This window comes from Pseudopipra pipra, chromosome 2 (genome assembly GCF_036250125.1).
Source record: "Pseudopipra pipra isolate bDixPip1 chromosome 2, bDixPip1.hap1, whole genome shotgun sequence".
Lineage (NCBI taxonomy): Eukaryota > Metazoa > Chordata > Aves > Passeriformes > Pipridae > Pseudopipra > Pseudopipra pipra.
This window is the reverse complement of record NC_087550.1, coordinates 105,827,171-105,837,383: the sequence shown is the minus strand read 5'-3', so window position 1 is coordinate 105,837,383 and position 10,213 is coordinate 105,827,171.

Below are 10,213 nucleotides of genomic sequence, written 5' to 3'. Positions count from 1 at the left end.
GACACCTTGAAAAGAGCCTAGTATACACATGGAGCAAAAAGGGGTAGTGCTGGTTGGGGGTGCTCACAGTGGAGTAGATAGTAGAAATAAGGTGAGTTTTTATCTGCTGGGTCCTGTTTTTTAAAGAGATCAAAAACTGGAGAGGCCATGAAGAAGTATAGAAGGATTCCAAGGCTTGAAAAATCTTTAGCTGCTTAATATCAACAAGAACAAAAAAATAGACATGAATCATATAGTGCTTTACTTGTAATGGGAATTCACTTTTGTCTAGAGAAGGACATAGCTGAAGTTGATAGCTGGAGTTTAAACAAGATGGATTCTATTAAAAAACTTAGACTTGACTTTCTAAATGGTAAAAGGTGATCAGCCACAAGCAAACCATAAGAGAGAGGATGGGTTCTCCTCCCCTCAATGCCTTCAGCTCCAGATTGGTTGGCTTTCTGGCATTTTTGCCCAAGTCCTTTGGTTCACAAAGGAGTGAGAAACTTAATGGCTTACACTACAGAGAGGTTCATATTGGGTCATCTGTGGCAATTCTCCCCCGCCCTTTAGAAGTGGAAGGAGGTAGAGGTATCTAGAAGAATATAATTTCTTGAAGTCCTATTTTTTAGAATTCTGATGTTTTCTATCTAAGAATAGTTTCAAATCATTTCTTTTGCTCTGTCAAGACATGCCCAGGTCTAGTTGCTGTGTAATAGACTGTGTAATAGATTTTCTTGTCTCATTTGTAGTCTCCGTAGGGCTGTTCAGAATTTCTCAAGAATTGTCCAGACAGTAATTTGTGTTTGTAAGTTAAACTAGTGTAATTATCTGTACAAACCTGTGGAGACACTGAATTCTGCAGAGTCCTCTACTGTCTATGCTGCGGTGCTTGCTCTCAGCCAGCAGTGCCTGTTTCTCCCCTCTTTCTATTCTCAGATATTACAGAATTGATATTTCCAAATATTGACAAGCCTTTTACTGGCAGATTGACAGCCTATTCCTGTTTGTTGTTGCTGACTGGTTTAGGAAGGGGTCTTTCTATGGCCACCACAAGAGTATTGCTCCCAAGTTGCCATCACTAGTCCTTCATTATCCCTTAGTAACCACTTGGTCCTTCACCAGAAATATCCCAGGCTAGATGGTCTCAAGGGTTTCCATGGAAACATCCAGGGAAGAGTGGGCTGTGACCCACAGAAGGAAATTGTTGGCTTTCAGCCCCTAAAAGGGGTCTGAGAAGGAGGTTCTTTACCTCCTCTCACTTGAGGCAAAAATCATGGTGAAAAAACAGTTGCTGGAACATCCCAACACAGTGCTGGTTATTGCTCTGTGACAGAGGCATGTGGCCACGCACAAAATCTCAGTGGGTGAAGCAGAACCCATTGAAACTCCCTATGGAAAAATGATGACAAGTCATCTGGAATCAACAGGATGTTTTATCCACAGTATAAAGCATTAAATCATATCATGGCCAAGGAACCAACATCATGAAATTAAGCAAAATCACAGCATAGGACAGGTGCAGTCAGACAAAAAGTACATGAGGTGCTCCAAGGTGTGAAGCAATGTCTTGGAATTCATAGTAGACAGGGGAATGAGAGGTGTATATGATTAATCCTTGTGGGTAGGAGATCACAAGCCTATAAAACTGCCCAGGTCTCACTAGGTGTATGAGGCACCAAGGGGCAAGTGCTTTATAGCCTTGCATTCTTCTCCAAAGGCATGGTTCATGGAATCACAGAATAGTTTGCGTTGGAAGTGATCCTTCCCCTGTACTCTGCATTGGTGAGGCCACACCTTGAGTATTGTGTTCAGCTCTGGGCCCCTCAGTTCAGGAAGGATATTGAGGTGCTGGAGCGGGTCCAGAGAAGAGCAACGAGGCTGGTGAAGGGACTGGAGCATAAGTCCTATGGGGAGAGGCTGAGGGAGCTGGGGTTGTTTAGTCTGGAGAAGAGAAGGCTTAGAGGCGACCTCATCACTCTCTTCAACTACCTGAAGGGAGGTTATAGCCAGGTGGGGGTTGGTCTCTTCTCCCAGGCAACCAACAATAGGACAAGGGGACATGGGCTCAAGCTCTGCCAGGGGAGGTTTAGGTTAGATGTTAGGAAGAAATTCTTTACAGAGAGGGTTATCAGGCATTGGAACGGCCTACCCAGAGAGGTGGTGGATTCACCATCCCTGGAGGTTTTTAAAAAGAGATTGGACGTGGCCCTTAGTGCCATGATATAGTAATTGGAGTTGGATCAGGGGTTGGACTTGATGATCTTGGAGGTCTTTTCCAACCCAGTCTATTCTATGATTCTATGATTCTATGGAAGGGTCCTTAAGAATCATCTAGTTCCAACCCCACTGCCGTGGGCAGGGACACCTTCCACTAGACCAGGTTTTTTGGCATTATTAGTGGCAGGCTGCACACAAGCAGAGGCTTCCCTGTTCTACATCCTTCTCTGTTAGTTATCTGCCTCAGTAAAGACAGGATAAAATCAGCACAGGACTCCAGGACAGTCACCTGCTGTATCCCCTTCTGCAACTAGAAGTCCTGAGTTTGCTGCAGGACCTGCTCCCACCTGGCGGTATCCTCATCACAGAGCTCAAGCACCAGCTACTGCTGCAGCTTGGTTTGCTGCCCATCACTGTCCCTTGGAAGGCTGTGGAAGGGCTTTGACCCATCCATCTGCACTTTTCCAATCACTGCTGGTCTTCAGGATGCTCCCTGAGAGACCTGAAGAGAAAACTGGCTTGGTGTTGGCAAGAAGCTTCTTACAGTTTCTGAGAAACAAGGCTTGGAAACATGACCCGGGCTGGAAAGAGGGCCAGGCTGCCACAGTGCCTGGGTTTTGGGAGTAGCACTTGGCCTGATGTCTGTCAGAACAAATGGCTGGGCTGCTGAGACAGGCACATTACAGCCCACACTAACACATGAGCACAAAGCCACCAACTTCAGCCCCTGGAGCTTAGGGGCAAAAGTGCCATACCCCCTCATCTCCAAATCTAGGACAAATTTAAATAACCCAAGTTGTGATGCTTGCTGAACTGCTCATGGATACAAGCAGCCAAAATGCTTGGGAGCCAAAGGCCTGAGTGCAAAGGAAGATAAATGAAGCCGTAAGAAATACTTTGTTTTGACAAGAAAACTTGTTGCAATGAATGAAGTAATGGAACTAAGATTGATGTGAACAATCGTGTATTAGTACACAGAATTCTTTTGTAGAAATTGCCATTAAAAATGCATATTAAATAAACCAAAGGTCTTTCAGAGAAGGTTTTCATGGCATTATAAAATGTAATTTTCTCAAGTCTCAACATAGACATTGCTGGGATCTGTGTAATGCTGGAAAATAATGTATTGGAGGAAAATCTGTGAAAGAAGTATGGCAACATGTTTATGTAGAGAAATTTCATCATGAAAAGGCTGGGATATTGAATAACAAAGGAGTGGGAAAGGCTAAACAATGAAATATGATCTAAGAATCTTTATTTGTTGCTTGTGTCTGAAAAATGTATTTGGATTTAGATCTTCTAATGGTCCCTACTTACAAAAAAAAGGGTATTTTAAAAATGTGTTCAGATATACCAGGCTGACAACTGACTTACTTGCTTTTTATTCAGATATTATCATGTACCTTAGAGAACTGTGTCCAACGTAAATAACCTTCTGGTTGTTGGGACCCAGAAGAGGAATGCAAAGCTCTTGTGTTTGCTCTACCTGTGCTGTGCTACACAAGATAGTTGTAGAGAAAGATCAGAAGAGGGTCCAGATATTCACAGGCTTTGCCTTTTCTCTTTCAGTTATACAAAGGCGATAGGTTTGAACTGACCTAATAGGTTTAAATCAGTGAAAATGTTGTAAGGTCATTATGAAATCTCTACAGCTCTAGGATAACCTCTCTAATTAAAAATACTAGCAATGTGCAGGGTAGTGTCACTTACTTTGAAGCTGCCTGACATTTTGCATTATACAGGTTTTTAGCTGCTCGTATAACTTTGCCAGCTTTCACAAGTTTGAAACTTTCCCTAAGGGGTATTGGCCTCAAACTGAATTTTTTTGGAAGATTCCAGACACAGTTTTTTCAGCTGCCTCAGATCAAAATGCAGATTATTTCCCCTTGTAGAGAAGAAAAGAAAAGAAAAGAAAAGAAAAGAAAAGAAAAGAAAAGAAAAGAAAAGAAAAGAAAAGAAAAGAAAAGAAAAGAAAAGAAAAGAAAAGAAAAGAAAAGAAAAGAAAAGAAAAGAAAAGAAAAGAAAAGAAAAGAAAAGAGAAAAGAGAAAAGAAAAGAGAAAAAAGAGAAAAAGTTGGGGTTTTTTTAATTGAAAAGCTAAATATATTTTAAAAAATTAAAACAGATCTTACATTTAAACAGCAGGGTGGTCCTTGTGTTGGGCAGTAGTCCATTGCATCCTGTGGAGAACTGGTAAGTTATTTGTCTGCATTAAAATCTTGAAAATATCTTGGTTTAGAAGTACTCAGTAGACTTCTTAATAGTTAGTTGTTAAAGGAAGAGTTTCATAGGCAATTTTATTTCTAATGCTTCCTTATTAAGTGCTGTGCAAGCTTAAAGGAATTTTTAATTGAGTAGGAAAGTTAATTATTTATTCTACAATTTCAAATAACATCCTCTTAGTTTAAGCTCTCATTCATGAGGGAGGACATGAAAAAAAAAGTCCATGATTTACTCTAATTCTGTAAGTTCACATTTCAGTTGCCTTATTTGTCCATGAATCAAAGATAGGGCCTCCAGAGTTGTTGATGGGTACATGTAATAAAGGTAAAAGGAGTAGTAAATGTTCAATCTGATAACACTGTTGGAAGTCAGCACCGATGGACCTTGAAACACAAAGGGTAGAGAAGATTCAAAGCACTAAAAGGTATTTCTATTTTCTCTTCTTGGCTAATGGAGCTGCAGATGGCCCTGAGGGTTATCTGCCTTTTGTGTTTTGAAATAGGACTGTGCCAGCCCCTCCCTGTTTCTCTGGGAGGACATTAAAAAACAACCCATTACACTGAGGAACCAACCTTATTTGGGGGGAGAATTTAGTAGGACAACACTGATCTTTAGGGTTGTATTTGTCAGTTCAAAGCTCTGTTATTTGGTCTCTTTCCAACAAAACTCTTGTGTAGCTACCTTAACTGTGTCCTGAGTGAGCCACAAGGATGCTTTGAAACCAACCCATAGGTGAAAGTTCCCATGTTAAACTGAAAGCTGAATTCCCCTGGAATAAGCCGTATAAGCCAACCTCTTTTCTAATCTTCACGTACAAATAAATGTGATACAGGATTGGACTCATGGGACTTGAATTAAGAATGGAGCAAAAGTAGGAAGCAAAGCAAATTAAATTTAAATTTCTAAAACTGAAGGATTCTCTGAAGAAGGCCCTCATCTCTCCCTGCCCTCACCTGACTTGTGGTGTGGAGTCTGTACTCAAATGGATGGGAGCTGGTGATCTGCTCCTACCTGGAACAGCTTTTCAGTAGTCCATGAGCTGCCAGATTGCACTGGTATGTACCCAGAGTCCATTTTCCTGTGACATTATGTGTGAAAACAGACACATTCCCATAAGGCTCAAAATGCTTTCAAAGACAAATGTCAAGTTTTAACTGCAAAAATTAATTCCCAGTGTGAACATACACTGTGGTGGAACAGCAACAGCGTGAAGTAGCAAGTAATGTAAAGGAAGAATTAAGCTTTCAGGAAAATGGAAGTAATTTAAGATCACAGTTTCCAAAACACTTAAAGCACAAGCTCACCTTTACGTGCATAATGGCCCCACTAGTGTTAACAGGACACTGTGTGCCTAAAGACACAGGTACATGGTTTGCAGGGCTGTGCCAGTGTTTGCTGGCTCAGCATGTTTAATATGTGTTAACAGACAACTAGGCAAGAGGCAAGAAGCCAAACCATATGGAGAATGTGAATACTTGTGATTGCAGTGGAAGGACTAATTACACCCCCATAACTCTTTTTGGTGAGAAGTATGGCTCCATGTTAGATTTATAAAGGATTATGTTGTATGCAATTACTGCCAAAGCAATAAATGGGACCCAAATTAAAGAAATAAAAATACTTGTTGTTACACTTTATGTTATCAACAGCATTTTGGCTGTAGCCCAGGAAAAGTACAAAAAATTATGCTATTTCTGTATGCCCAGTGCTAGTCCCCAAGGTAAAAAAAGCTGCTTTAATGAAAACTTGCAAAAGTTGTGGCTTAATTCTGTTGTGTGGTAGTGAGGACGACGTTGCAAATGAAATATTTTCAGATACATAATGGATTACATAATCAAATAGATGATTAAGCAAAACCAGGAAGAACAATGAGTTAGAGAACCTTAAGGCGTATTTGTAGGAGAAAACACTTTTCAGATCTTCATTGAAAACTAAATAAACCAAAATAACTAAACATAGAAGGGTGTAATGTTTGGCAGGGGAAGGGGCTTTCCAAATGACATAAGGAATCCAGTCTAGTTTGTTGGGTTTCTTTACAAATGCCAACACAGGCTCTAAACAAGAGCTGGTGGGCCAATTCATTTGAATCCTTAGGATTGTGTAACACAAGACTTAATTAAGTGAATCTTAATTTTTTTTTCCCTAAAAAAGTGTACTAGGCTTTAGAAAGCAACTGCTTGAACTGGTGTTTTATAAATGCATATCCTGCAATTTCTTAATGAAATTTTCCTCAACACAAGTAAATATCATATATATTAACTTCAGCTAAAATATTTCAGCAGTTTTCATCCATTCTTGGGCATGGTTGTTTTATAAAAGTTATTGAAGAATATGTATTTATTTAAATATTTGAGGTAATTCCTTCAACAAGGTGTCTGTTCCTTGGCAACAAAATTCTCTTGCTTACTCATTCTTCATTGCATACTGCCCATGTAATGAGACCTGTTTGTTTTGTTTGGGTTTTAATCCTTTCAAGGCAAGAAAGGGGAAGACTTATTTACATACTTGTATCACTTACATACAGTTTTTGACTGTCACAGCTGATATGTTATTCACCATATACCCAAATCTCTGGAAAAACGTTTATTCTACCTGGTTTTAGTCTGGAAAGGTGTGAAACATGCACTTTTACTATGCCAGTGGGATGGACTGGAGATGTATGGAAGATGAGCATGTACAGATGTAGCTTTACACAAACAAAAGCAGCAACACAAAGACAGGGCACTTTAGTAATTTTAGCATTATGGTAAATGAACATCAGCCATTAATCCAGCTGTGCCAAAAGAATGGTGGCAATGGAAGAACTGATCAATGAAGAGTGGTGTCCACAGGGTCTGGGATGTCAGTAAAAGGCAACTGGAGATGTCATGGATGCACAAGGGCCTTCGCAGGGCCAGGAGGCTGCGGGGGCTGGGAACCAGCAGTCGGTGCTCTGTGGCTGGGTGGGGGATGATGGTGTTAAGGAAGGGCTGGTGTTTGAAACTTAATAAATGTTTAGCCCCAGCCTGGCAGCAAGAACTGACCCAGAACAGCAGGGGCAGCGTAGCTGGGACTTTACACTGGCAGGGGCACTGATGGGAAACCAGCCTGGGAACAAGGCCGGGGCAGTAGCTTAAACCTTTTCTGCAGGCAGTCTGCAGGCTCATCAACATGACTCAGCATGGAAAAACAGCAGGAACTCTCTTTTGCAGTGAGCTAGAAGGAAGCATTTTTGAAAGTGCTATAAAACAAATGCAATTAAAACATAGCTTAAAAATGATTTTAAATTTTGGATGTACTAGAACAAAATCGGCAAAGATGTTCATGTAAAGTTCATGCTTCATCCCTTCAGAACAAAATCTGAGATTTGGCTGGTAATGGTGTTTCCCAAATACACACTGAAGTCTCAGAAATAATTACTGACACAGCACTTTAACTTTGTACCATTGCACAAGATATCTACTTGTTTGTGTTAAAGCAGCAGGATGTATTCATTATGCTGCCTTCTTAAAATTGAAATAATGCATGGTAGAGCCAAGGTGGTTAAAGGAGCAGTATCTTTTTGACTTTATAGCTATGATTACAAAACAATTTTTCCCAAATCCTCTCTTTTGAAAGTATACAATGCAACAATTTTTGTTGAGTCTAAGCCTACACATCCTTTTGAGATTATATCTTCCTTGGGGTTCTAAAGCTGTTTCTTGAAACAATGAACCTCAACAAGCATCATGCAGTAGAAGCTCTTACCTCTTTTCTTCATCACAGAATTGCTCTGTTTAGTTTCTGCTCAACCAGTCACTGATCTCTCTAGTGAGGTAGTGTTGTTTATATGCAAGTGTAAGTAATGTAAGTATGTATGTACTTAGAGGAAGCTTCAGTATGAAATTCAGATAGGGACTCCCCACATTTTCATGAAACCAGGGCTTTGAAAGCCAATGTTGATAAAATCAAAGAATAAACTCAAACCTGGTAGTAGTTGTTAACTTGCACTAGTCTGGTAGGTTTCTTACATACCAGAAGTCTTTTGTGAAATACTTTTCGAGGTAATATTCTTTCCTCCCCATAGTGAAGAGCTACCATATTCTGACAGATCATGGGAAGAGGTACAGTTACCTACATGCAGGTGCTGGTGCCACCCCGGGTACCTGCTCTGTCCAGCTACTGCTCCATAAAGGGAAAAGTGTGACAGCTGCTGATAGCTTGGCTGCCTAGCCCATTTGAAGTGCAACTGCACACCTACCTTCAGACAGCTATATCTGACCCATGAAGGGCAAAAAAATAAAAATAAAATCACTCTGAAACAAATAATTGGTAAAGTGAGAGAGCTCACTGTTCATCTGTTACTGTTTTCATCCTGGCCAGGAAAATTCAAATAATTTTCAGCTTCCTTAGTTGCACATGGCATCGCTTTTGCTTGTCATTCAGCTGCATCTCAGCATCACAATTCAGTGACTGCAGAGTGGGTGGTACAGACACACCAGCACATAATATATTTACACTTACACTGTTCATACCTGGCTCTCCGATGCTGCAGTCATGTGCTTCATGTGTTCATTCAAGTCCCAAAATCGCATTATTCATCCCATTACTCTTTACTCATGCCAGCAGTCAAAGCTTTCCAGTTAGAGAAAATGTAACATTTTGGTGGCAAAAAAAGAACTCCGCACGTGACCTGCTTCCAGCCCCTAACCCTGGTGTGACAGGATGTGCAGCACACTGTTTATATACATCACAGCTGAGACCTCAGATTGTACCTATCCATGCCCCTAACATCCCTCCTCCTCTTGGAAAGGATCAGGAACAGACTGGGTCAGACCCTGTTCCACAGGCACCACACCACTCTTGGGCAGCGCTGTGTGGCACAGTGTGCACGCACAAATAACAGCTGTAGGTCCACCACAAGAAGGAAGCAGAGAACAGTCCAGAGTATGAGAAACTGCCTTGGGAGAGGGCTGCAGCTGCTCCAAGAGCCTTGCCCAGCTTGGAAGTGCCTCTGTGAAAGCAGGCTGATGCACAACTCGGTCAGAAGCAGAATTCACTTCCCTGCTGCTATTCTCTCTCTAATTCCCACCAGTCCCCATGCACCCCACGAGAAAAACAAAGGGAACAAGACACTTTGCTAAAGCATTTCTTAGTGCTACTGATATCAGCTTTATCAGGTAGGTATGTGTTATCAACTACAGAGGTATCAAGTCACTTTGTAGACCTAAATTAAGTAATGATCTGGGGCTGTTTAGCTGGAAGGATGAACCAGGATGATACTAGTACTTTGCATGTGTTAACTACCCAAGTGAAGGAGTACATTAAATGCTTTGGAAAGATTATGGTACTTGTATTCTTTAAATTGCAGATCAAGAGATTAAGGCCTAATCTCAAAAATATTGGAATGCCTAAAAATGTCTATGGGTGCTTAACCAGTTTCTCAGAAGCATTTCAGCATGTGTGTTTCATTAGACCCACAGATGCAGTGCACTGAGAAAGAACCTTCTGGGCTAGATTTCACCCTGGTGGTGCCATCCAGGCATTCTGTGGTGGCTCACTTTCTCTTTTGTGCTCACCCTCATGGCTCCCACACTAGATAAGGCTTAAATTAACTCTATTTCCTAGAGTTCAGAGTTACAGAAATTAACTTCCAAAGCATGGAACATGCAGTTCTTGAAACAGGCACATTTAAGATTGTAGACTGGTCAAGTACCAAGAGAGTGAGAGAGAACTACAGCTGACTCTTGCTTTTAAAATGGAGAAGGACTATACAAAAATTAACGTATTTACTCTCAGCACCATGCGAGGTAGACGTACTTTACAAATGGAGA